The sequence below is a fragment of the Sus scrofa genome, chromosome X (genome assembly GCF_000003025.6).
Source record: "Sus scrofa isolate TJ Tabasco breed Duroc chromosome X, Sscrofa11.1, whole genome shotgun sequence".
NCBI lineage: Eukaryota > Metazoa > Chordata > Mammalia > Artiodactyla > Suidae > Sus > Sus scrofa.
This window is the reverse complement of record NC_010461.5, coordinates 86782587-86808154: the sequence shown is the minus strand read 5'-3', so window position 1 is coordinate 86808154 and position 25568 is coordinate 86782587. Positions and strand designations below refer to the sequence as shown.

At 37.4% G+C, this 25568-nt stretch overlaps 1 protein-coding gene across 34 annotated transcripts in view; it reads right to left on the bottom strand.

Annotated features, from left to right (window-relative positions):
* The window catches only part of MUM1L1 (MUM1 like 1), a 29315-nt gene extending 6477 nt beyond the window's left edge, over positions 1-22838 (bottom strand). Inside the window, exons 1-6 of one of the 34 annotated variants that reach the window (XM_021079717.1) lie at positions 22639-22796; positions 16890-19794; positions 15483-15588; positions 14596-14694; positions 13013-13190; positions 921-1052 (exon numbers count right to left, since the gene is read on the bottom strand). The gene's annotated coding sequence lies outside the window, so the exon portion shown is untranslated. The other 33 variants (XM_021079714.1, XM_021079716.1, XM_021079719.1 and 30 more) reach the window with 33 other exon arrangements.

Genomic DNA, 25568 nt, shown 5'->3' with positions numbered 1-25568 from the left:
CCCCTCTGTCTCGCACTAAAACTTAAAGGATAAAGAAAAATGGTTATTGCTGACCATAGCCATACCTGTGGCCTGAAAATAATGAATTGCAAGGAGGACACATGCAGGGCTGTAGCCAACACAGCAACCAGGCTACGTGCTTGATCAGGTCTGGGAAAATTTCCACTATCGGCAAAAGATGGGGAGAAGGGGGGCTTTGTCTGCACATCTGTGTGTGTCTATGAATGCTTATGTGTTTGAAGCAAATTGGGTACGTTGTTTCAGCTTCATTTTCCTTTCATGATTATAAAGTTAATCATGTGGAAATCTACTCTAAGGATGCTGATATAGGCTAAGAAATAACATTAAAATAGTAACTTGACCATCCAGAAATGCTGACTAATATGGGAGCTTATTCCCCCTTCCCAGGTATTTTCTGAATCACATATATATACATGCATTTGTATGTCCAAGTGTCTTCATTCAAATACATATTTGTTCCCCTTTCCATGCTCATTACAAGTGACACATACATAGTCTATGTGTCTATCAAATTACAGAAGTATTTCTCCCTATGCTGTCATACATTTTTATCTATCATTTTCTGTGTAAATTAATAAATACTTAAAAATGCAAACAGTAACAGAATATCTAGTAATATAAACATGGAATGCCAAGTCAATAAATTAGCATGAACAGCCATGCTGCACTAAAGTCTTAATATAGAGGCTGTAATTTGATCACCCCTTCTCCCACTGTGGACTTTTAAAGCATTGGGAGATACAAAAATTCCAAAGGATTAATTCTTCCAAAATGCCAGCAGTTCTCTCAAAACACACACCCTTCCCACCACTCTAAGACCACTGTCCCTGTTTTTCTCATCTTTACTCTGGGGTTCTGAGAAATCCCTATAAAATAACTAGATTTAAGACAGCCATTACCTTGAAGCTTCCTGTCAGCTGCAGCCTGGTGAAATGCAGCTCCTCCCCCAAGACTGGTCTGGCACAGCTCACTCCCAAGCTTCTCAGAGGATGCTCCGCCCCCTCCCTGTGATGAAGACAGACCGCCCTCCCCTGAATTAGGGGAGGGAGAATTGCCAAGTTAAACTGCACAAGTGTTAAAGGGTAGAAATATCCCTTTTAAAAGAACTTGAAAGTGAATTGGCAACAAGTGTCTGTTTAATTTCCCTTAGGACAGCAATTTTTTTTTTTAATTTAAAAAATCCACTTTAAACTACTTAATCAGATTTTTTTCCCTTGTCTTCTCGGTACCTTACCACCGCAGGTAAATTTAAAACCCAGCTGGTCTTGCTTCATTAAAGCAGTTCAGTAAGGGTCTTGATTGGGATTGCACTAAAACTGTACATTATTTTAGGGAGAATGGCTTTACAATATTTTTTTGTTGTTTTCAGGACATGGTATGTCTCTGGTATGTCTCTCCTTTATTCAGTTTTTTTTTTTTTTTTTAATGCTTCAGAAAGTTACAGAGACGTCTTCTTGTGTTTTTCTTTTTTCTGTCACGTCATTTCCTGAGCCAGGAATCAAACCCCTGCCACAGCAGTGATCCAACCCACTGCAGTGAAAATGCCGGATCCTTAACCTGCTGCACCACAAAACTCCCGGAGACGTCTTCTTGAACATGGATATTTCTGGCCAGAGGCTGAAAATCATCAGTTTGGTGGGGAAGTACCTATTTCGTATACTCTCATCAATAACTGGAAATTCCTTCTTATATCTTATTGGTATTTTTGGTATTTTTCATTCACACAATTCAAAGTGGAGGGAATTAATTTTTAAAAATACACATATTTATTTGTATGTCTGAAATATATTTTGCAGATTTTGTTCATTAAAATTCTGTTAAAATTTAGATTTCTGATTTAACTTAGAAAGCTAATTTTAAATATAATTAGTGATAATTTGGGGAATTAAGATATTTGGGAATGAAGTGTTTTCATTGGCCTCTGTATTTTATAATATGTACTATATAAAATATATCTGTATGTAAATATTTATATGCACATTCATCTTTATATTTTATATATACATTTATTATATATAAATAAACTTTTTTATTATAGCAGAAAAAGGAAATTAATACATTGGCCAAAGAGAATGACTATCTGCTCCTGATTAACTCAGAACCTGATTCAACATCTGGAAATATACATAATTAACATAAATGTTTGTTGAATTGAAGGTGTTCAGAGTATAATCCGGTTTGAAACCCAGAATGTGAGCTATAAAGAGACATAAGACATTGTGGTTTGTGAAGATCTCAGTTCTAGGGTCCTCCCAAACTGAGGATGATGTTGGGCATTCCTCTGGCAAAGCAGTAAAAGCTTTAGTTTTCAGTGGCTGCTAAGTATCTCTAGTAATCTCTACTTTATTCTTTTTGGGGGGGCTTAGAAAACACCTTTATCAGTTTTGATTAGGTATCTCTGGAAACAACTCCATATTAGCCCTCAAAATAATAGCCATTCCTTTTTGTTACCGGTGTACAATACAGTGATTCACAATTTTTAAAGGTTATACTCCATTTATAGTTATTATAAAACACTGGCATATTCCCTGTGTTGTACAATATATCCTTGTAGCTTATTTTATACATATTAGTTGATACTTCATAATCCCCTACCCGTATTTGGCCCCTCACCCTTCTCTCTCCCCCTAGTTTTTCTATGTCTGTGATCTGATTTTTTGGTTATATTCACTAGCTTGTGGTATTTCTTAGATGCTATCATATAGTGTTTGTCTTTCTCTTACTTCACTTAGCATAATACCCTCTAAGTTCATCCATGTTGCTGCAAATGGCACAATTTCATTCCTTTTTATGGCTGAGTAGTATTTCATTGCACATATAGATCACATCTTCTCTTTCCATTCACCTATTGATGGACATTTAGGTTGCTCCCATGTCTTGGCTATTGTAAATAATGCTGCTGTGGACACTGGGGTGTATGTATTTTTTCAAATTAGTGTTTTTGTTTTCTTTGGCTATATACCCAAGAGTGGAATTGCTGGGTTATATGGTAGTTCTATTTTTAGTTTTTTGAGAAACCTCCATACTGTTCTCCACAATAGCTGCACCAATCTACACTCCTACCAACAGCATGGGGGGGGTTTCCTTTTTCTCTATATCTTCACCAATATTTGTTACTTGTCGTCTTTTTGATGACAACCATTCTGACCTCTGTGAGGTGGTAACTCATTGTGATAATTTTGGGAATGAAGATATTTGGGAATGAAGGGTTTTATTTGGCCTCTGTATTATATAATATGTAATGCATATCAATATATAAATATGTATAAATCATATTTTCATATATTTTATTTTATATGTATTTATATATAAAATAAATATATAATTTTAAAATCTTCATTTATGTAAGCATTAATATTTGAGACATAATAATAAATTACTGAATGTAATCTCTAGGCTAATATGTTATTTAGGGCTATAATACAGTAATGTTTTGTGCTATAAACAACCCCTAAACCTCAGAGACTCAGCCCCAAAGAGTTTATAATGCTGATGTCCAAGTTCAGTGGAGGTCATCAAGTGGCTGGAAAGGAAGATTTTCTGTTCTAAGGAGCCATTAAGAGACTCAAACTTCCTCCATCCTACCATCTTCTTTGGCCTTGAAGCCCTCCACAGTTTTTGCACTGGGGTAGCAATCTTATGAAGAGGGTCACTGGAGAATCCTGTGGAAGGTTTTAGGGGCTATGTCTGGCAAACATCACTGCTGGTCACAGTCAATGAGCTAAAATGTTAGAGGAAGGGGAAGGTAGTTTCTTCATGACCCAGGAGGAAATTGACACAAAATCTAGTGAACACATAGCATTCCCTCTGCCACAGGAAGTTAACCCTTTAGATCTTTTACAGACTTCTGTTAAGTGCTAAAAATTTTTTTAAAAAACAATCATGTATCATATTTATAATGATTGGGACAGAAACTTCTATTTGCGCACCCTAAATTCACTCTTTGCATTCCTCCTCATTAACAGAACCCCAGTTGCATTCAGGGTGGCAGTGTAAACTCTAAAATTTTTCTTTTTCCAGACTCCCTCACTATAAGTCATGGCCATGTGATAGAATTTCTTGCCAAAGAATATAAGCAGAAATAGTTGCGAAGACTCTTAAAGAAAGTACCTCCAAAGAGGGTAAACAGTCCTGTTGGGCTTTTTTTTCTTTCTCTTTCCCTCTTTTTTCTTACTTCTTCTCTAGAATTTGACCATGGTAGAACTCAGACAACTATTCTGAACCAAGATGTTACTTAGTAAAAGGATGCAACTCACTAGGGATGAAAGATCCTGAACCCCTGAATAATGGGACCACCTCGTTCCAGTCACTTTAACTTAGTGAAGCAATAAACTTCTAGCTTACCTAAGTCACTGTATTTTCCAGTCTCTTCCTTGTAGCAGAAAAAAAGTTGATCACAAACAAAAATAATATTCTTATTATAGAATTCATCTTTACAAAGCTTTCAAAATCGTATTATATAATTAAAAGAGGATTAATCAGGCCAACATAAATATGGATTTATTTAAATGAAGAGATATATTCAATTATATATTTTATAATGTAGTATGTCTCATTCTGTCTTATTCCACATGTTTGGGAAACACCAAATGCACATAAAATGTGGTCATTACATTAAAACTATACTTTCCTGTGTTTATTTTGTCTATTTTCTATATTGCATGCACATAAATCAGGAAATGCTACACCACCTCACCATTTTGCAAACGAAATGCAAAGGAAAAAATTAATTCCTTGGACAACATTTTATCTTTCATTATTTTGTAGGAAGAGGGGGAGAAGAATGAGAACCAATAATAATTAATGCTAATGCTACTACTACTATCATAATGAAGCTATACAATAATTATAAATATAATAATACCTAATACTTGTAAAGCTTTTCGCATGCCAGGTACTGCTCCCAGCACTTGACATATTATCTCATTTAATAATCAGGTGGTTATTTCATGTAGGAGAGTCCCATAACCAACTCATTCTGCATAACAGGAGTAACACTATTAATAATAATGACAAAGATGATAGAAACCAAAACTGTTTTCTTGCCATGTGCCAGGCACTCTGCCAAGTGCTTTATATACACCATCTCCCTTGCTTCTCACAAAATCATGTCAGGTGGATAATTCTTAGTATTCCCAAATTGTAGATGAGGCGTTAGAGAGATTAATTAACTTTTACAAGGGTATCTAGAGAGTACCCGGGCATAGGGGATTTGAATCCAGGTACTCTGACTCCAGAGTCCATGTTATTAATCACTGAACCTACCTCGTCGCAAATGAAAAATGCTCTCAAAGTGTGGGCTGGATGAATGGGTGAATTAATGAATCCGAAATAGTTATGCACCAGGAGTTACTGGAACTTAAATGAGAATCCTGTATCTAATTTAACATAAATTAGTCTTTTATAATGTAATTATGGGAGGGAGTGACATCTCGTCACTTCTGCCAAATTCTGTTGGTTGGAAGCAAGTCACAGGTTCCGCCCTCACTTAAGGGGAGGGAATTACACAAGGGGGTGTGTCACCTAGGGTATGTCTACCACAATACCATATGACTCCATTTATGTGACATTTTCAAAAAGGTAAAAGTATAGTGACAGGATCAGTGGCTGCCAGGGGTTACAGGTAGGGAGAAGGTGTGACTATACGAGGAGAGCAAAGGGAGTTGTGGGGGTGATGGAATCTTCTGTATCCTGACTGTGTGACTGTATGAATCTATACATGTGTAAAACCCAAAGAAGTGTATACAAAAAAGGCATGTATTATGTATGACACTTTAAAATATGCTTTTAATGTGTAATAATTTCAAAATAAAAATTTAAATAGAAAAAATTATTAACTATTATATAAAAAATCAACTCTTCATAGGTATGCTATAGGAACCGTCTGCTTCTTCCTAAAGCATGGTTAATAACAAAGAAACAAAAACAACACCCATACACATATTAATATAAAGCATTAGTTCCATTTTGACTTAGCATACAAAAAGCTACGAGCACATGTCACCCGTAACTTAACAATGATAAAAATCTAAATAATCTACAAAACCATAACATCCCTTGAGCTCATCACAGAACTGAGGTAAAATAGCACAGGAAAATCTACTCAATAGTTTTCAATAACCTATATGGGAAAAATGCATATATTTATATGTATCACTGATTCACTTTGCTGTATACCTGAAACTAATACAACACCGTAAGTCGACTACACTACAATAAAATTTGATAAAAACATAAATAAATGTAACATGTCAATATTAAAAAAAAATAGATTCCAAGGGGTAACCCCTTAACCCTTTGGCAAAGCATGGAGACTGAAGAAGCTGTCATGAAAGCAGGTAAAGATAAATCAGTTGAACTTTTAATGAATTATTAAATTCTCAAACTCTTAATGGGCCAGTGCGTCAGTAGTTTGGAATATGTGGCACCCAAGACACCTATGCACTCCCTACCTAGTTATTTTTCACAGTCCTTAACCAGAAGCACACAAACATGACTGGGGACAACTCAAGAGCAAAAAGAGCTCATGTCAGTGGTTCAGGTGTGCAGGAGGCAACCAGCTGTTGCTGGCAGACATTCATGTAGCCCCACACACTTATCCAAAGCCTTCTGTCATAGGAAGCAAAAGCCTTAAGTCACTAGGGGGGAAGCTAATGCCATTTTTCTGGGGAGGGGGAGATAGGAAACCCTCCCATTCCCAAGAAAAAGGCAGGATTCATTGCTTCTGGGGAGCAGTAGAAGCAAAAAACCCTCTGCCCTTGAGGAAGAGCAGGAAACCCTGGAGTCCAGGATCCTATATGAATAAAAAGCAGTGGTGAGCTGCTGCTGAGGAAGCGGCAAGAATGTATCTCCCGCTGAAGATCAGCCCCAGATACAAATTAGAGGTTAGCTGTCATTTGGAGAGGAAAGAATGCTGAAAACATGCAACCATCAGTCTAGATACATGGGGCCTGTATAAGGCTAAGGCTGGACAGAACAACTCCCTGCCTCACCATGAGCCTAGCACCCAATAATAACAGGAGCCCACTGCTGCAAAATAGGCAAGAGCATAAAGAGAGACATCGTTCTCCCCAACCAGTGGCACAGGTGTAAAGGAGCTGCTGAAAATTTAGGAGGAAGAAAGATCATTGAGCAAAGTCCTCTGGCACTCAAGCTGCACTCCAAGCAAAACAATGTTATCCAAGCCAGATGATAATGAAGTGAGAAAAGGAGGAGACAGTCTTCCATGCATTTTATGATACCAGCATTAACCTCATACTAGAAAAAAAATAAAAAGAAAATTATAGGTCAATGTGTCTCATAAACAGAGACAAATCCAATGATATAGATACAGAAATGATATAGTATTATATAGAAAATGATACAGAAAAACCCCAATGGTTTAGAAAAAGGATGAAACATTGCGACTAAATGGTGTTTATTCTGGAAGTGAAAGGATGGTTATACATTTGCCAATCAATCACTGTAATTCACCATATCAATAGACTAAATAAAGAAGAAAAATGAGATCACCTCAGTTGATGCAGAAAAAACATTGGACATAATTCCATAGACATGCATGATAAAAACGTTTAGCAAACTTGGGATTAAAGGGATCTCACTCAAGCTGATTAAAGGCATCTACAAAAACCCTAAAGTTAAATCATACTTAATGGTGAAACACAGAATGATTTTCCCCTAAAATCAGGGACAGAGGATGTCTGCTTTCACCACTTCTAGTCATCATTATATTGGAGATGCTAGCCAGTAAATAACACCTGAAAAATAAATTAAAGGCATGCAGATTGGAAAGGTAGAAATAAAACTGTTTTAATTGCAGACAACATAATGATCTATGCAGAAAATCCCAATGAATTTACCAGAAGAAAAAAAAAAAGCTACCAGATATAATATGTAAGTTTATCAATATCACCATATAAGGGCAACATAATTTATTTCTATACAATAAAATTTGGGGCATTCCAGTGGACCAAAAATTTGACTGCAGCAGCTCAGGTCACTGCGGAGGTGCGAGTTTGATCCTTGACACACTGAAGTGGGTTGAAGGATCTGGTGTTGCCACAGCTGCAGAGTAGGTTACAAATGTGGCTTGGATTCAATTCCTGACTCAGGAATTGAATGCTGCGAGTGTGGCCATAAAAAAAATTTTGGAAGTTGTAGGTCAACAAAGTACCATTTATAATGTCATCAAAACCCAGAAAATACTAAGTTAAAATTAATGTAACAAATATGTGCATAATTTGTATGCTGAAGATTTCAAAATACTGATGAGAGAACTTAAAGAAGACCCGAATAATGGAGAAATGTATCAGGTTCATTGACTGAAAGATGAACTATTTTTAGCATGTAACTACTCCCCAAACCTCTGCTCTTCAAAAATAAGACAAAAATCCAGAGTGGGAGAATATATTTGCAAAACAAATATCTGATAAAAAAAACCTAAAACACTTGTATCTAGAATATATATAAAGAACTCTTACAATTCAAAAATAAGATTAACAATTCAATTTTAAAAATGGACAACCAATTTAAACATATGCTTATCAAAGAAGATACGAATGTCATATGAACACATTAAAAGATTCTCAATGTGATTAGTGATTAAAGATACATGCGTAAAACTACAATGAGACACCGCTAACAACTTTATAAAAATGGCTAAAATTAAAAAGAGAAAAATTCTAACAGTATCAAATCCTGGCAATGGTGTAGAGCTTACACACTGCTGGTGGAAATACAAAATATCACAGCTACTTCAAAAAGCAGTTTCGCAGTTTCTAATACAGTTAGACGTACACTTACCAAAAAGCAAGAAATCCCACTCCTTGCATACTTACCCAAGAGAAGTGAAATTTAGGTAAAAAGATCTGTTCTGGAATGCTTGTAACAATTTTAATCATAATCAGCAAAAACTATAAATCTACGGGTAAGCTGATTCACAAAATGTAAGATAAAAGAATGCCTATAGGCTACAATAAGGAATAAACCAATGATATGCGCAAGTACATGGGTAAATATCGGAAATGTTATGCTAAGTGAAAGAAGCCAGATGCACACGGCTAGATATTGTATGATTCCATTTATATGATATTTTGGAAAATGAAAAACTATAGGGGCAGAAATCAGACCAATGGTTGCTGGGATAGAGGGAGTAATGACTACAGTGAGGAAGAAAGGAAATATTCTGTAGCCTGGCTCTACCGGTTATTACATGACTGTATATGTTTGTCAAGATTCATCAGACTATACACCTATAAGAGTGAATTTAACCCTATGTAAACTACCTTAATAAATGAGTCTTAAAAAGGTGTCCAATCAGAATATGACCTGTATGGAAAGCTGGTATTTTACAGTGAGAGTAATGGGGATACACACAGGAATTTTATTTGTACTTTTGGTCAATGATTGTCAAAGGAGGTTATGAGGACCACAAGGTATGTGTAAAAATATCTTCTGTAACGTACAAAGAACATTTTAGATATTCAACTTGTTGAAACCTGCTTAACTAATTTTTATTAACTCCTATTTTTGAATTTGCTTTAGAAATGTGTGAGACAGGTGTTTGAGACATATGACTTTTGATGCAGTTATGTAACTCTGTGCATAAATTCGTATCTCCACTAAATATCTCTTTCATTGAAAGTCAGGCAACAGAAGACAAGTATCAAGAATCCAGAGGACATCAGCACCTTACAGCATGTGTAATTTATTCTTATTGGCAGAGTATTTAACGCCACTGAGGTTCTCACATGCCATTTAACCACATGAGTAGAAGGAAAGGAAGGACAGAAGCCAAAGTGCTATGATCTAGCGACAGAGATCTGGTTAAGAGTATGTCCTGAGTGAGAAAGCAGAAGCCAAATAACATAAGAGAGACAAAGTGGTTCCAGAATAAATAAATGCCAATATTTTTAGTGTATGAGGTTCATATAAAAGAGTAGAAAATGGTCCATTTAGAATACTCCCAAAGACCACCAGGGGGCCATGAGCATAGGTAAAGCAAGAAATCTTAGCTCCTTCACGAATATTCAAAATAGTCAAGGACCTCTAAGGTATAGGCACAAACAACTAAAACTGTTTTTAAACAAAGTTAAAATCCTATTAATGTTCACAGGCCAAATGTAAGCCCACTTGAAGGGGGAGAACTTCAGAAGAAAACTTATTAAGAATGAGAATTCCTCCTACTGTATAGCACAGGGAACTATTGCCAATCTGTTTGTTTTTGCTTTTTAAGGCCGCACCTGTGGCACAGGGAAGGTCCCAGGCTAGGGGTCGAATTGGAACTACAGCTGCCGGACTACACCACAGCCACAGAGACACTGGATCTCAGCTGCATCTCTGACCTATGCTGCAGCTTGCAGCAACACTGGATCCTTAACCTATTGAACAAGGCCAGGGATCAAACCCACATCCTCACGGACACTATGTTGGGTTCTTAACCTGCTGAGCCACAATGGGAACTCTCTCCAATCTCTTGTGATAGAACATGATGGAGGATAACATGAGAAAAAGAATGTGTATGTATGACTGGGTCACTTTGCTGTACAGTAGAAATTGAGGCACTGTAAACCAACTATACTTTAATTTAAAAAATTTTACAAATGAATGAGAATTCCAGGTAAGAAAAAGGGAAGCCAGGTAGTAATTCCCTGCCAGGGCCAAAGGGACATGATAATTTCTGGTCAAATGTATGTGAACATGATACAGAAAAGAGGAAAAAATCCCAACCAGTGGCCTGGAGGACACAAGAACCTGCTAGGTTTGGAGATTTTGTATTTTCTAGGTAATGCTAAAACCTACACAGGATGAAGCTGACAGGAGTTCAAGAGTCAGGATGATGGAATGGGAGGCATCAGAAGACATAAAATGAAAGAAAGATTGATGAGGATCCCACATCATCATCACAGCGCATAGCAAATAAAGCTTTATTGCGCTCTGAGGATTGAAGGAGACAGACTAGGCTGTAGTGTTCTTCACAAGATTAACAAGCAAAGAGAAAGACGTTCACTGGATCTGTCTTGGAGGATTTCAAGATAAAGGGAACCTTTGTCCCACCGCACCCTCCATCCCTGCCATCCACTGAGACACTCGCAGGAAAGGAAGTATTCAGGCTGGACCAAAATGATTCCTGTGAGCACTCTGAATAAAGGTACTTACCAGTTCTTTGGTGAGGAGATACAGGAGACGATTAAAGATACACTGTCTACACTTCAGAGGTTCTCAGACAAGCATTATGGCAAGGTTGTTATGTGTTAGAACTTCTCAGATAGATATCTAGACATGGGTTTGGGACTGAGTGCTAACTTGAATAGCTCACTAAAGGGACCACTGGTACCACCAGATATCAAAATATATTACAAGTTTAAACAATTCTCCAAGTCCAATAACAATCTAAGTATGTAGCAACTTAGGAGTAGGAGTAGATGTGAACATAAGGAAGGGGAAAAGAAGAAAAGATGTTGAAAATAATCTACTGAAGATCTGAATGTGTAGGTAATTGATTGGTTCATCTGGATACAGACTGGAAATCAATCAGTAAACTCTGAATCGTCTAGAAAAATCCTCAGGTTGTTGGTCTGTGTATGACTGCCTGGTTGACCACAAAAACTGTGATTTTAGAGGCATCTATTGCCTTAGGGCTACTAAGTAGCTTCCTCCTTTTGTGCTTATATATGTCCTCCTGAAAAATTGCAAAGAAGCTGGAATAAATAATTCTGAATGGGCGATAGTGGTTTAAAGAAAAGGCAAAGAGAAAAGACAATAAGCAAAGGGATTTCTTCTATCAAAGGGGAAGGAAGGTGGAATATAACAATGGTGAAGAGACACAAAAAGATGAATAAATACTGGCACCAAAGAAACATACTGTGGTTGGGGAAAATTTATTTGAAAATCCAAGAAAAGACAAATAGTTCTTTAATGCCCCAGTATGTAGGCCTATTAAATATAAGGAATGAATGAGTGTGTATATGGTGGGAGCTTGGGTAAGGGGTGTGTTGAGGAACACATCAGGGACACCTTTTCTGTTATTGGGTATTTTATTATTTTATTTTATTTTATTTTATTTACTTTAGGGCCGAAGGTATAGCATATGGAAATTCCTAGGCTAGGGTAGAATTGGAGCTGCAGCTGCCAGCCTACACCACAGCCACAGCAATGCCAGATCCGAGCCTTCTGTGACCTACACTGCAACTCATGGCAACGCTGGATCCTTAACCCACTGAGCGAGGCCAGGGATCGAACCCACATCCTCATGGATACTAGTTGGGTTTGTTACCACTAAGCTACAATGGGAATTCCTGTTACTGGGTATTTTAGTATTTTGGGTCCTTTTGAGGTTTATTCTAGGGTAATCGCCTTTTAATTTTTTAAAGCTGCCGCTGCTGCCCTATCTTCCCAAGGCAGCCAGACACAGATACTAGGTTTTGTGTCTCCTGGATTCAGGCAACAATACAATGACCTCATTAAGAGGATAAGCTTAGGAGTCAGATATTTGGAATGGCTGTCATGGCTACTTATTGGATAAGGTAGTTTTCAAGGATTTATTGAGTCAGGCAGTTGGCTGGGACCTGCAAGTCTTCCTTAGGTAGACAGCATCATACTCATTTGTATAATTTCTTTTTTATGTTGAAAAGACGATTTCTGCTTTATCTTCAAGACACAGAAATATCCTGCCTGGTGGTGATCATGGCCAGTGGCTCTCCTCAGGTGGCCAGCAGTGTGGGGCCCGGGTGCCCGGCCCCCAGGGGCAAAAGGAGCACACAAGGCCCATTACCAGTAAGGGCCTTGAGGCACCAGAGGGTGGTGTGATCTGAACTGGGGCTGTGTCATTTGCATTATTTCTTCATAGGAGTTTTACACATTTATTTATTTCCTGAATAGAATCGGTGGTTCTTCATTTAAAAAGATATGGTCCCTGAACCAGAATGAAAATAAATTGCACTCCGCAGTCTTAATTTAACTATGTTTTAACATGAAATGGGAAGAGCCTTACCCAATGTCTCGTGGATTGTGGAGGTTATGATCCGGTTGTTTATAGTCTCACTCCGACTGCTTGTCCAGCAGAGCCCTCCCCCTGCTCGGCACTTTGGTGGTCGCGCTGCCTTTCTGGGCCTCAACTGGCATCACATGCAGACTCCCCAGCTCAAGCGCATCTCTGATGTTAACCTAAGCTGTCCAAAAGGAGACAGGGAATCAAACCAAATACATGGAAAAGGCATAAAGGAGCTTCCCTGCCAGAACTTTAGCAGGCATGTCGTTCTGACACACAGGGATGAGATGAAATTGCATCTGTGATGTAGACGCCTTGTTTATTTTCCTCCTTGTTCTTATTTGAAATGTCGTCTGTGATACAGTTCTGTTATTAGGCTCACATGAAAATCGTCCCTCTCATGAAAAAGTATGCTCAGGGGACAGGAAAGAAGGGAAATAACAATTGCCGTGTGTTTCTCTTTGGCCCACATCTGTGTTAGCTCCTCTTTTTTTTTTTTTTTTTTTTTAAATGCTCTCTGTTTGAGGTCCCACATCAGTCCTCATGTAGGGCTTTTTCTTCTAGATAGGTACAATTTTTTCAGTGGAACTACAATCACACTCTACATGCTGTCTTGGGGTCTGCTAATATAAAATACGTTTCATGGCATTGTTTGCTCACTTCATAAAAATAGTTGCCAGGAGAAAATTTGGAAAAATCCTACAGGCGCCATCTTGTGACCAGGGCCAGAGCTGCATCGTGTTACTACTAGACCCTTCTTAGGGGAAAAGGGTGGGAACTTAACAACCTGGCAAGCCAGCAGTTTTCTCAGGCTTCTAGAATATACCATACTCAAATTTAGAGTTTTGTTATGCATAACACAAAAAACGGAATGCTAATGCCCTCCAACAGTCTGATAAAAAAATCACGTTTACTAAAAACTGAAAAGAAGGATTTTTTTAAAAAAGTGTAATTCTGGAAAAAAATCAATATTACTGATATTTGTGAATATATTTCAATATTTTTTCTTTACTATATACACAAATACATATAATTTAAAACTAGCTTTTTACCATGCTCAAGTGCACAGTTTGAAAGTTTTTTATATCAGTAAGTAATGTGGTTTTGTCTGAATCACTTCAAATGTAATTTTCCTGCTAATTTATAACATTCTACCTCAAACTTTTTTCTGATATTGTTAAAAAATGGCTACATATGTATTAAGAATTACTTTTAAATAGAGATATTAAAGGCAGTCCTGTCTCTCAAACTACACAAGTAATCCATTAGTAAGTAGCCTTCTATTTTTTCTAAAGTTGTTACACATATTGTATTAACAGTCTTCTACCTTGAAATACATAATATGGTGCTTGCCATTCTGTAATTTGCATTTTTGGCCTGATACTACTTCTCAGACATCCTTTCAAATCACTACACATTCATATACTTCCGTATGACAGCTATATAACATTCAATTGTATGGTATGGATGTACTACCTCACATAATATTTTTAAAACTATTGATAGTGATAAACCAAATCCTCTCTCTGTCTCACTCTTAAACTTAACAGATAGAGAAAAATGGTTATTGCTGACCATGGCCATACCTGTGGTCTGAAAGAGTGAGTTGCAAGGAGGACACATGCAAGGCTGCAGCCAACACAGCAACCAGGCTATGCGCTTGATCAGGTCCAGGAAAATTTCCACTATCCGCAAAAGATGGGGAGAGGTGGGTATGTCTGCATGTCTGTGTGTGTCTCTGGATGCTTATGTGTCTAAAACCAAATGGGTACACATTTATTTCAGCTTCATTTTGCTCTGCTAATTATAAAAATGATCATGGAATAAAGCAGTTCCAAAACTGCTGAAATTGGTTAAAAGTATATTTTGAAATACCCAGTGTTCTGAATACACCAGTGATGTTGACTTTTAACATGGGAGTCTAGTTCCCTCTGGAAGGAAAATGCGCACACACAAACACACACACACATATATATATTTAAATGTTATCACTCAGTAGCAGATTGAATCCCTTCCATCTTCGCTGTACATTTATATTTGTGTTTGAATGTGTCGAGCACTTTTTACGGTGACATTTTTCAATCAGTTATATTGTGTATAGAATCATAAATGTTTAAATATAATACAATCTGTAATGAGGATAGAAACGTGGAATGCCATGTAAAAAATTAACATGAACAGCATGCCTCACTGAGTCTTAATTTAGATGCTGTAATCTGATCACCCATTCCCACACTGTGGACTTCAAAAAATATCGGGAGAAACTGAATTTTCAGGGGATGGATTCTGTCACAGGAACAGGAATTTTCCCCAACTATATCCTATTCCCACCTCTCCCAGGCAGAAATCTTTTTTTTTTTTTTTTCTCCGTAACACCAAAGCCCGAAGAAATTCCCAGGGAAAAAAAAACCAAAAAAAAAAAAAAAAAAAAAAACCAAAAAAAAAAAAAAACTAGCTTTAAGACAGCCATTACCTTGAAGCTTCTTGTCAGCTGCAGCCTCGTGAAATGCAGCCCCTCCCCCGAGAGTGGCCAAGCAGAGCTCAGTTCCAAGCTTCTCAGAGGATGCTCCGCCCCCTCCCTGTGATGGGGAAAGCAGGGGGCCTTTCCCTCAATTAGAGGGAGGAGAATCGCCAAGTTAACTGAAATTCACTTAAAGGGGAAAAACGTTCATTTTTAAAAGACTTAAAAAGAGAAATGGCAACATGCGGCTCTTTAATTTCCATTCACACCACAGGGGGAGGTGATTCTTGAAAATAAATGGCAAATACCCTTATCATATAATAAAGACCCAGTTCAAAATATCTCTTACCGTATTTTTCTTGCCTTTTCTGGTAAAATTTCTACAAAAGATTTTAAGACCCAGCTGGTCAAGGTCCACTAAAAAGACCCGCTAAGTCCTTGTTTGTGACGGCAGTGAATTCATACATTATTTTATGGAGAATTAAATCTTTACAATTTGCATTCTCCTGACCCTGGGGCATGACATGTCTCTTTTACTCAGTGTGTCTCACTCATCCTTCAGAAAGTTTCCATTTTTTTTCAAGTGAAGTCATTTTTTAAACAGAAGACATCAAGCAAAATCTTCATTGAGCGATATGTATCTGAATATAGTAAAATGGAAAAAAAAATTTCTGGTAAAAACACTAGAAAGCCAAGTGGACAACAGAAGAAGAAACTCGACAAACTGGTTTTGTTTCAAAAAATAGCTCTACTCTAAAGTAGCTTTTTACAGATTAATAAGAAAAGAACAGGGAAGTACAATACATGAGCAAGGGACATAGACAATTTACGATATTCTGAGGGAAAAATCCTTACCCACTCCCAATATTTACTTCCCTGTGAGCAAGCACATGCAGTGCACCCACAGGTATCGCTGTCCTTGAACTGTTGCAAACCTCCAAGCTGTTTGGTAAAATTGTTTAAATTTGGTGTTTTAAGGCCTGCCTGACTCTCACAATATCAGTGCCCTGCCACCTACCTTCACCTTATACGAAAGCCAACACTTAGGCTTCCATCTGCAGCTTCATTTTTTTTTTTTTTTTAATCAATTGGTTCAATTTGTTTAGGGGAGAAAGGGAGGTGCTATTCCTTCAAACATTCAAAATAAAATTTAAAACTAAACAATCCAGAAAAAGACACTCACCTTTTCTAATAAAGAGATGCAAACAAACAGCAATGAGGTTTCCTTTTTCTACCTAATGTGACTTATAATGAAGCCAAAAAAATGATACAGGGGACAGTTGGCAAGAGACTTAGGAAATGGGCACTCCTGCTCCTGGGCAAGGTCATAAAGCTGGGAAGAGGGCAAATCAAAATCCAAGCAAAAGTCTTATCTGAGTCCCAAACAGAAAGATATGTTTTCTCTCCACTAGTACTCACCGTCCCGTGGGCCTGGAACTCTGTCTCTTGAGTCCAACCAAGGATGATGTCATGTACCTTTAGTCTGCGGGGGAATTAGTGAACGTAACCCCCCAGTGTGTGTTGCTTATTCTATGTCCCTGCTGGTGAACACACTGGCGAACTACAACAATCTTCAATAATTACCTATTTATCTATGAACTCTCCATCTTTTCATATATATCTACATTCTTTTTTTTCTGTCTTTTTTTTTTTTTTTTTTTGCCATTTCTTAGGCCACTCCCGTGGCATATGGAGGTTCCCAGGCTAGGGGTCGAATCAGAGCTGCAGCCACTGGCCTATGCCAGAGCCGCAGCAACGCAGGATCCGAGCCGTGTCTGCAACCTACACCACAGCTCACGGCAATGCCAGATCCCCAACCCACTGAGCAAGGCCAGGGATTGAACCCGCAACCTCATGGTTCCTAGTCGGATTCGTTAACCACTGAGCCACGACCAGAACTCCAACATTCTTACACAAATTAAAAAAAAAAATGTTTCTGCACTATGCTTTTGCACTGGCCATGTCTGCATTATAGTTTCGGTTGGCCATGGAGTAGTTATGACATATCTCTTTTCGGTTGCAGGGGTCTGGCAGTACCTTCCCTTTCAGACAGATATGGCTCTTCCTGGACAGGCCCTGAAAACCATTTGTTCTGCAGAGAAACGCCCATTTCAACCCACCCCCACTTACAACTGGCAACTCCTTGTTCTTGGGCTTTTGTGGTGTGCAATTTCTAATTCAATATCCTCTTTTATTGGGCTTTTTGTGTTCACAAAATAGCAAGAGATGAAGAGTTAAATTTAGATCTTTATTGCCTTTAACCTAGGGGTGTTGTTTCCCAGGAAGTGACAAAACCTGCATACTGCCAATGGATCATTCTGAGAGTTCTCTTAAGATAATGTTAGGCTAATTTAAAAACAAAAAATTATAAAGTGTAGGTCAAGTCGGTGAGGTTCTCACAACCCCAACATGGGAAATGAGTAAACACGACTCCTGTCTCCTGCCTCCTCTGACTAATTCAGGTTAGAGAAATGGTGCTGCAGTATGACACAGCTCTTCCTGTGATTAACAAAGAGAAAGAAAACTGTCTGCATCAGAGGCTCTAAAGAAAGAAGCCATCATTCTTCCAGAGACACATAACAGAAGGGTCGGGCTGGATCAGAATTACTCCTGTAACCAATCTGAGTAAAGGACATCAAAGGTTCTTTGGGGAGGAGATATGGATTTCTGTTGGCAGAACCCAATGTCTAGCCTTTAAGAGTTTGTCACAGAGGTATGTCTCCAAAGCATTCGAACAGGCAGGCAGGCAGGCAGACAGTTGTGGGTATGAAAGCTTTATTACCTCAGGGGAGAGAAAAAGTTCAAATCCTTGACAACTGTGCTAACCTGTTATGTCCCCATACTAGACAGCATAGTGAAGATACATGCATGACTCACATGCCTCTCTGACATTAACCTCGGTTGTCTAAATATTAAAGCACATTTAATGCTATAATAATAAAAAATAGAGTTTAGTACCCTGGTGTGTAGTGAGAGATAGATGAGGCAGGAAGGATGGGAAAAAGGGGCAAAAAAGTCCTAATTTAACCAGAGAGAAAGCGAATTTGCACATGGTCAGTCAGTGCATCTGGATACAGACATCGATCAATAGATACACAGTGTGCTGGCAAATTCCTCAGGACACTGGTCTGGTTCTAGCTGCCTGGTTTTCTAGAAAAGCGGTGTTTTTGAAGAGTCCTTAGCTCTATTGTGTTAGGGCTAGTAAAGGGCTCTCACCTGCTGTGGCCTCTTCTTATCGTTCTGCGTAAAGTGTTTTCGATGGGCAACAACTGAATTAGATGAAAATATGGCAAAAAAGAAAAGGAATCGGCTCAGTTTACTCGGCTAAGCAGAAAGAACATGGACAATGAGGTTGAAGATAAGACACAAATCAGAACAAAGAGTGCAGAGCAGACAGAGGTCAGAGACACGGACATCTTTGGGGGAAGGGGAACAAAAACAGAGAAGAATTATGAGAACACAAACCCAATATCACATCTTTATTATTTCTGTTGTACCATGAGAAGCGAAGGCATGTGGATGGGGCTTTGAAAGTGCCATGGACGTTATCTGTGTTCCAGGATAATTTGGGCCTTTTAAACCCACTAGGTTATCATGAAGGAATCCTGGGGTTTAATGTTTCCAAAGCTACGAGTGCTGCCCTGTCTGTTCAAAGCAACCAGCGATCTCATGCACCAACAACCTTTTTCCAGAGAGTATACAGAACTCTATTTAAGGAAGGTTGTGAAACCTTAAACAGGTCTGAAGAAATACTTGTAACTATGCTATCTAGTATGTGGTGATGACAACCTAGCACAGCTGTCAAGGATTGGAGAGTCAGGCATGGCTGGAACCTCTGGCAGATACCAGAATAGTCTCTTGCACTGTTTCTTCATGGTATTTTACCAAATGAGACATTTTTCCCCCAGATTGGAAGCTCTTTTAATTACAAAATATTATGGTTGCAGAACGGGAGCAAAATGAATTGTATTTCAGAGTCTCAACCTAATGTGATTTTAATATGAAATGTGACTTTTAATTTAAAATGCTCTGGCTGCAGAGCAGGAAGCAAAATAAATTATACCCCCAAATGCTCACCATGTTTTTAATGTGAAATACTGCAAGAAATGGGAAGATTTCATGTGAAATATGTAAGATTTCACTTACCCAATGTCTCGTGGATTGTGGAGGTTATGATCCGGTTGTTTATAGTCTCACTCCGACTGCTTGTCCAGCAGAGCCCTCCCCCTGCTCGGCACTTTGGTGGTCGCGCTGCCTTTCTGGGCCTCAACTGGCATCACATGCAGACTCCCCAGCTCAAGCGCATCTCTGATGTTAACCTAAGCTGTCCAAAAGGAGACAGGGAATCAAACCAAATACATGGAAAAGGCATAAAGGAGCTTCCCTGCCAGAACTTTAGCAGGCATGTCGTTCTGACACACAGGGATGAGATGAAATTGCATCTGTGATGTAGACGCCTTGTTTATTTTCCTCCTTGTTCTTATTTGAAATGTCGTCTGTGATACAGTTCTGTTACTAGGCTCACATGAAAATCGTCTCTCTCATGAAAAAGTATGCTCAGGGGACAGGAAAGAAGGGAAATAACAATTGCCGTGTGTTTCTCTTTGGCCCACATCTGTGTTAGCTCCTCTTTTTTTTTTTTTTTTTTTAAATGCTCTCTGTTTGAGGTCCCACATCAGTCCTCATGTAGGGCTTTTTCAATGGAACTACAATTTTTTCAATGGAACTATAATCACATTCTACATGCTGTCTCATAATCTGTTAATAGAAAATACATTTCATTGTTTTGTCCACTTCATAAAAATGGTTGCCTGGAAGAAAACTTAGGACACCTGGCAAATGCCATCTTGTGACTAGAACTAGAACTGCAATCACTTAGGTCCTTGGTAAGAAAGGGTAGGAACTACAAGCCATCACACAGAAGTTTTCTCAGGCTTCGAGACTATTTCATTCTCAAGAGTTGCGTGCATGTCATAGAAAAATGGGATCATATTTCCTCATTTTAATGTTCGTTATTATAATATCTTTCGATGCATACTGTATATCTTTCTTCCTCTTTTGATTTTTCAGGAAAGAAAGCAAATCCCTACAATAATGGTCAAAATATAACGGTTTGCTCTATATTATTTACAGGGTTTTCTTATACATATTTATAAATGTGCACGTCTTTTGAAAACAGACCTTTATATCTCCCAAGAATGTATTTTAACACCTTTCCACATCAGTAAATATTTTCTACATCATCTTTTTGTGAATTACAAGATTATTCCATATTTCTAAAATTTTATCTCTCATAATAAAAATTATTCAAGATTAAAATTTTCACAATAAGATTTAAAAAATGGAGAAATGTAACATTTAAAAGGTTGAAATGTTCTGTTTCCAACTACACTTATACCCCCAATTAATAAAGTAGCATGTACATTTCTAAAATTTTCTTGTCTCTGTTGAAATATTACAGACCATTCTGCAATTTGCTTTCTTTTAGAGTATACCTTCTATATCCTTTCTTATTTTTGCATTTAGCTCACTGTATTAGCTTATTATTTTTACAGCTGCATAGTATTCAAAATTATGGATGTATTATACTACATGACTATTCCATAGTATGTCAAACATTTTTGAATTCTTTCTCAAGAGTACATAAAAATACAAATAAATACCTCTGCTTGAACCAAAGTCTGGACAATAGTCTAAATATCTGAACTGCAAGAAAAGGACAAGCAACTAGATAACCAGCCTTTTCAGATCTACAGAAAAATCTACCTTCAGCTAAAGACAAGGGAGTGTGTGTGGGTATCTATTTAAATGTCTATAACAAAATGGATTTTTCTCTTTCAGCTCCATTATGTGTTTCCAAAACAAAATTTAAAGGTACTTAAAATCTAGAGAAGAAAATACATACCATTTGTACTCCAACCCCTGAGTTGTTCACTGCTTACATTTGAGTCTAATCCCCTTGATTTTTCCCTCATTATATATATACATACATACATATGCATATATATGTAGTTTCATCACATATATATGCATATATATGTAATTTCATCATATATACCTAATTTCAAAGTGTATTAATATATATGAATATATATTAGTCCATCCTTCATGCTAATATGTTTATGTTAGAATACGCTATCTGAAATTACATTTATTCATCAACATATCTGAACATCTTTATTTTTTATTTTTTTATTATTTTTTTAAGACTTGCAACTTTTATTTTTTTTCTACTGTACAGCATGGTGACCCAGTTACACATACATGTATACATACTTTTTTCTCACATTATCATGCTCCATCATAAGTGATGTTTCTATATGTTTAAACATTTTGGGGTCAGGTAGTTTTTTTCCCCCACGTTTTAAAATTCTCATCTCAGTAATTTTTATGCTAACATAGGTACTACATGCTACGTGAAATGTGAGAAAAGAAGTGGAAAATTTCCTCTTTTTTCCTTAGACATCATTTATTACTAGATATATTGTGTTTTACTATATCAGTGCATATCAACTATTTTTCAGTTTACGATCTTTCAGATATTTTTGACATTACAATATGAATAGGAATATAGCATTCTTTTGATGGCTAGGTAAAGATATAGACAATGATCTTCCTTTGCACATCCATAAAAGGCGATTCTTTTAAGACACTACATATTCCCTGACAAATAATCAAACTTCTTATTGTCAGGAGTACTTAAATTTGCAGTTATACATTACTTCACATTATTAGCAATTACTGTACAAACGTCACCAAGACAGTAAGATTGGTTAGAAACACAATTAACAACCAAAGTAAACATAAAAAGCAACCCTCCCAACTATTCACTTCACTTTTCATCTGGGATTATCACAATTCTCTCTCTCTTTTTTTCAAAATAAGGAAGATTCGGTTTCCAAGTTTTGTTTCATCATTTATCCCTGCTACCACTGCTTTTTTGACTGAAACATAAAATGCCCTGTTCCACAGTTAGCTTTTGCAACCTCACGAAGTATTTTTTCCGCAGGTGTAATCCGATCACCTCCCCCACTTTGCAAATGTGGACTTTTAAAATATCTGGAAGGAATACAAAATCCAGATGTTAATTCCCTCACGGAAACAACGACGCTCACAAGACGACACTCCTTTCCCACTCCTCCAAAACACCAGTCCCTTCTTTTCTCACCTTTACTGCCCAGTCTCCAGAAATCTCGGAAAATAACTAGCTTTTACGACAGCCATTACCTCCAAGCTTCTTCTCTTCTTCTCTCTTCGGCGGCGGAGGCCTCCCAAGTCTGTCTGTAATGCGGCTCCGCCCCCAAGACTGGCCAGGGCCGGCTCCCTTCCAAGCTTCTAGACGATGCTCCGCCCCCTCCCTGGGATGGGGAAAGCAGGAGGTCCTTCCCTCCCTTGGAGGGAGGAGAATCTACAAGTTAAACCAAAATGCCGTTCAAGGAAAAAAAAAATCATTTTAAAGGAGTTGAACGTGTAATGGAAACATATGTCTGTTCAATTTTGTTTCAAACCCCTGGGGTCTCTGATTTCCAGAGGCAAGGGAAAGAGGTAGCAAATCTCTTTTTCCTATAATGAAAATGCAGTTAAAATATTCCTTACATATTTTTCAGGCCTTCTCTCGTACTGTATCTCTGGGAAATTTAAAACCTGTTAGTCAAGCTTCACCAGAAAAAAATGCTAAGTGTCTTGACTGGGATCACGGTGAAGTACTAACTTTATTTTAAGTGGAATTAATTCTTTACAATTTGGAATCTGAACCTGGAACACAATATGTCTCTCTCTCTTTTTTTTTTTTTTTTTTTTCATTCAGGTCTCCTAATACCGCCTTTCTTGGGTAATTTCTAAAGAAAAGTCCTGAAACAAATCAAACAAATCTGACTGATAGTAAAATCTCAAGCCAAAGTGGAGAATTAACCACAACCTTAGAAATGCTTTTCAATGCATATGATTGAATAAACAAAAATATTCCTAAACTGGCTCCTATATTTCAGTAAGAGAGAAATTAACGACACAGTAGAGAATCAGGCAATGGACACTAGCAGACAGTTCACAAAGTGCTTTCCTACTTCTGATATTTCCTTCCCTGCTAAGAAAGTTCAAATAATGCAACTTGTAGGCACTCTCTGCTTATTCTAAGACTAGACAGGCCTCTGGGCAGAGGGATTGTTTGCTTAAATCTGGATTTCCCTGTCTTTCGGTTTATTCTTGTAATGAGCAATATCCTGCAATTCATTTTCCTTTCTTACTTAAGCTGACGTTCTATTTTCATCAGCTATTCCATTTCTTATTGCAGTTTGTTCATTATTTCCAAGATATGACAATTGTAAATTTTTATGTACCTACCGAGTAACCTAAAAATGTGTAATACCACAAAAATGTATAGAAATACATGACTGATCAAGCAAGAAAATGTTGTTTAGCTCTAACACTAGTGGGAGGTGAATGTGGCCACCTCTTCCTGAGGCTCTTTTAGCATACAAACCATTTTGACGTCCCCTAGATTAAAGTCTATGTGTTTGGTCTTTTGTCTAATAATTTCTAATAGCACATTCTCTCAAGGGCTCTGATATAAGTTCAAAAACCAAGGCTTCTCAGTACTGCAACTCTATAAAAACAGCTTTCTGTTTGTGAGAATTTCTGCAAAATTGTGGAATCAGTTCTGCTGATTATTATCAAGGACATAATACTAAGAAACATTGTTCATTGAAATGTAACAACATCGAGAACAGAGAATGGATAAGCTTCTTTCAACTGTAAGACCTTGAGAAACTGATAGAAGGAAAAGTTTCTAGTTTGAGGGTTGTTCTCTTGTTGATAGTATTTTAATTTTCTTTGGTATTTAAAATACTTTCAAAAGAAACCAGTGGAATATAGAAAGAAGAAATACCAAAAGATAAAATACAAATATCCTGGGTGTTGTTGAGGACGAGGAGCAACTTGAAGGTCCATACACTGCTGGACTGTAAACTGAACCTAATAGTTTGGGAAATGTTTGGTATTATTCCTTAAATATGAATATCATAGAAATTAACAGAGAATAGCTAGGGCTTTCAGTAGCAGAGTTGCATGTCTAAATTGGTCATAGAGAAATGATCCCCACAGAAAGCTATGCCTAATCCAGAGCACATACAGAACTATCCAGTGGGGTATATGAAGTATATGATTAAAATTCTTTTTTTTCATTTTGATTTATTTAAAAAGCTTTATTTATAAATATTCATTACAAATTATTAGTATTATAGTATTATTGTATTTTTATATACTTTATAAAATATAGAACTATGGACAGTATCAACAAATTATTTTATAGTAGTGATAATAAAAAATACCTGGAGAATTTGCTCTATAGAACTCACAGCCCACATAGTCCTCCCATTTACTTCTCTTTTGTTTTGCATGGTTTGGTATATAATCTCATAAAAAGACTAATCTGAACTTCCTAGCTCGTCTATAAACTGATTTCACAGCTCAGAGAAGCTACCATACTCCCATTAAATATGTAAGATAATAATGAGAAATTGAAATGTAGTAAGTCAAGTTTTTACAGTGCTACAAAGTATGTGGGCCTACAGTTATTACATTTGGATTATAAAAAAATCTATACAAAGAACTTCCATATGACCCCACAATCCCACTCTTGGGCATATATCCAGACAAAACTCTACTTAAAAGAGACACATGCACCCGCATGTTCATTGCAGCACTATTCACAATAGCCAGGACATGGAAACAACCCAAATGTCCATCAACAGATGATTGGATTCGGAAGATGTGATATATATACACAATGGAATACTACTCAGCCATAAAAAAGAATGACATAATGCCATTTGCAGCAACATGGATGGAGCTAGAGAATCTCATACTGAGTGAAATGAGCCAGGAAGACAAAGACAAATACCATATGATATCACTTATAACTGGAATCTAATATCCAGCGCAAATGAACATCTCCTCAGAAAAGAAAATCATGGACTTGGAGAAGAGACTTGTGGCTGCCTGATGGGAGAGGGAGGGAGTGGGAGGGATTGGGAGCTTGGGCTTATCAGACACAACTTAGCATAGATTTACAAGGAGATCCTGCTGAGGAGCGTTGAGAAC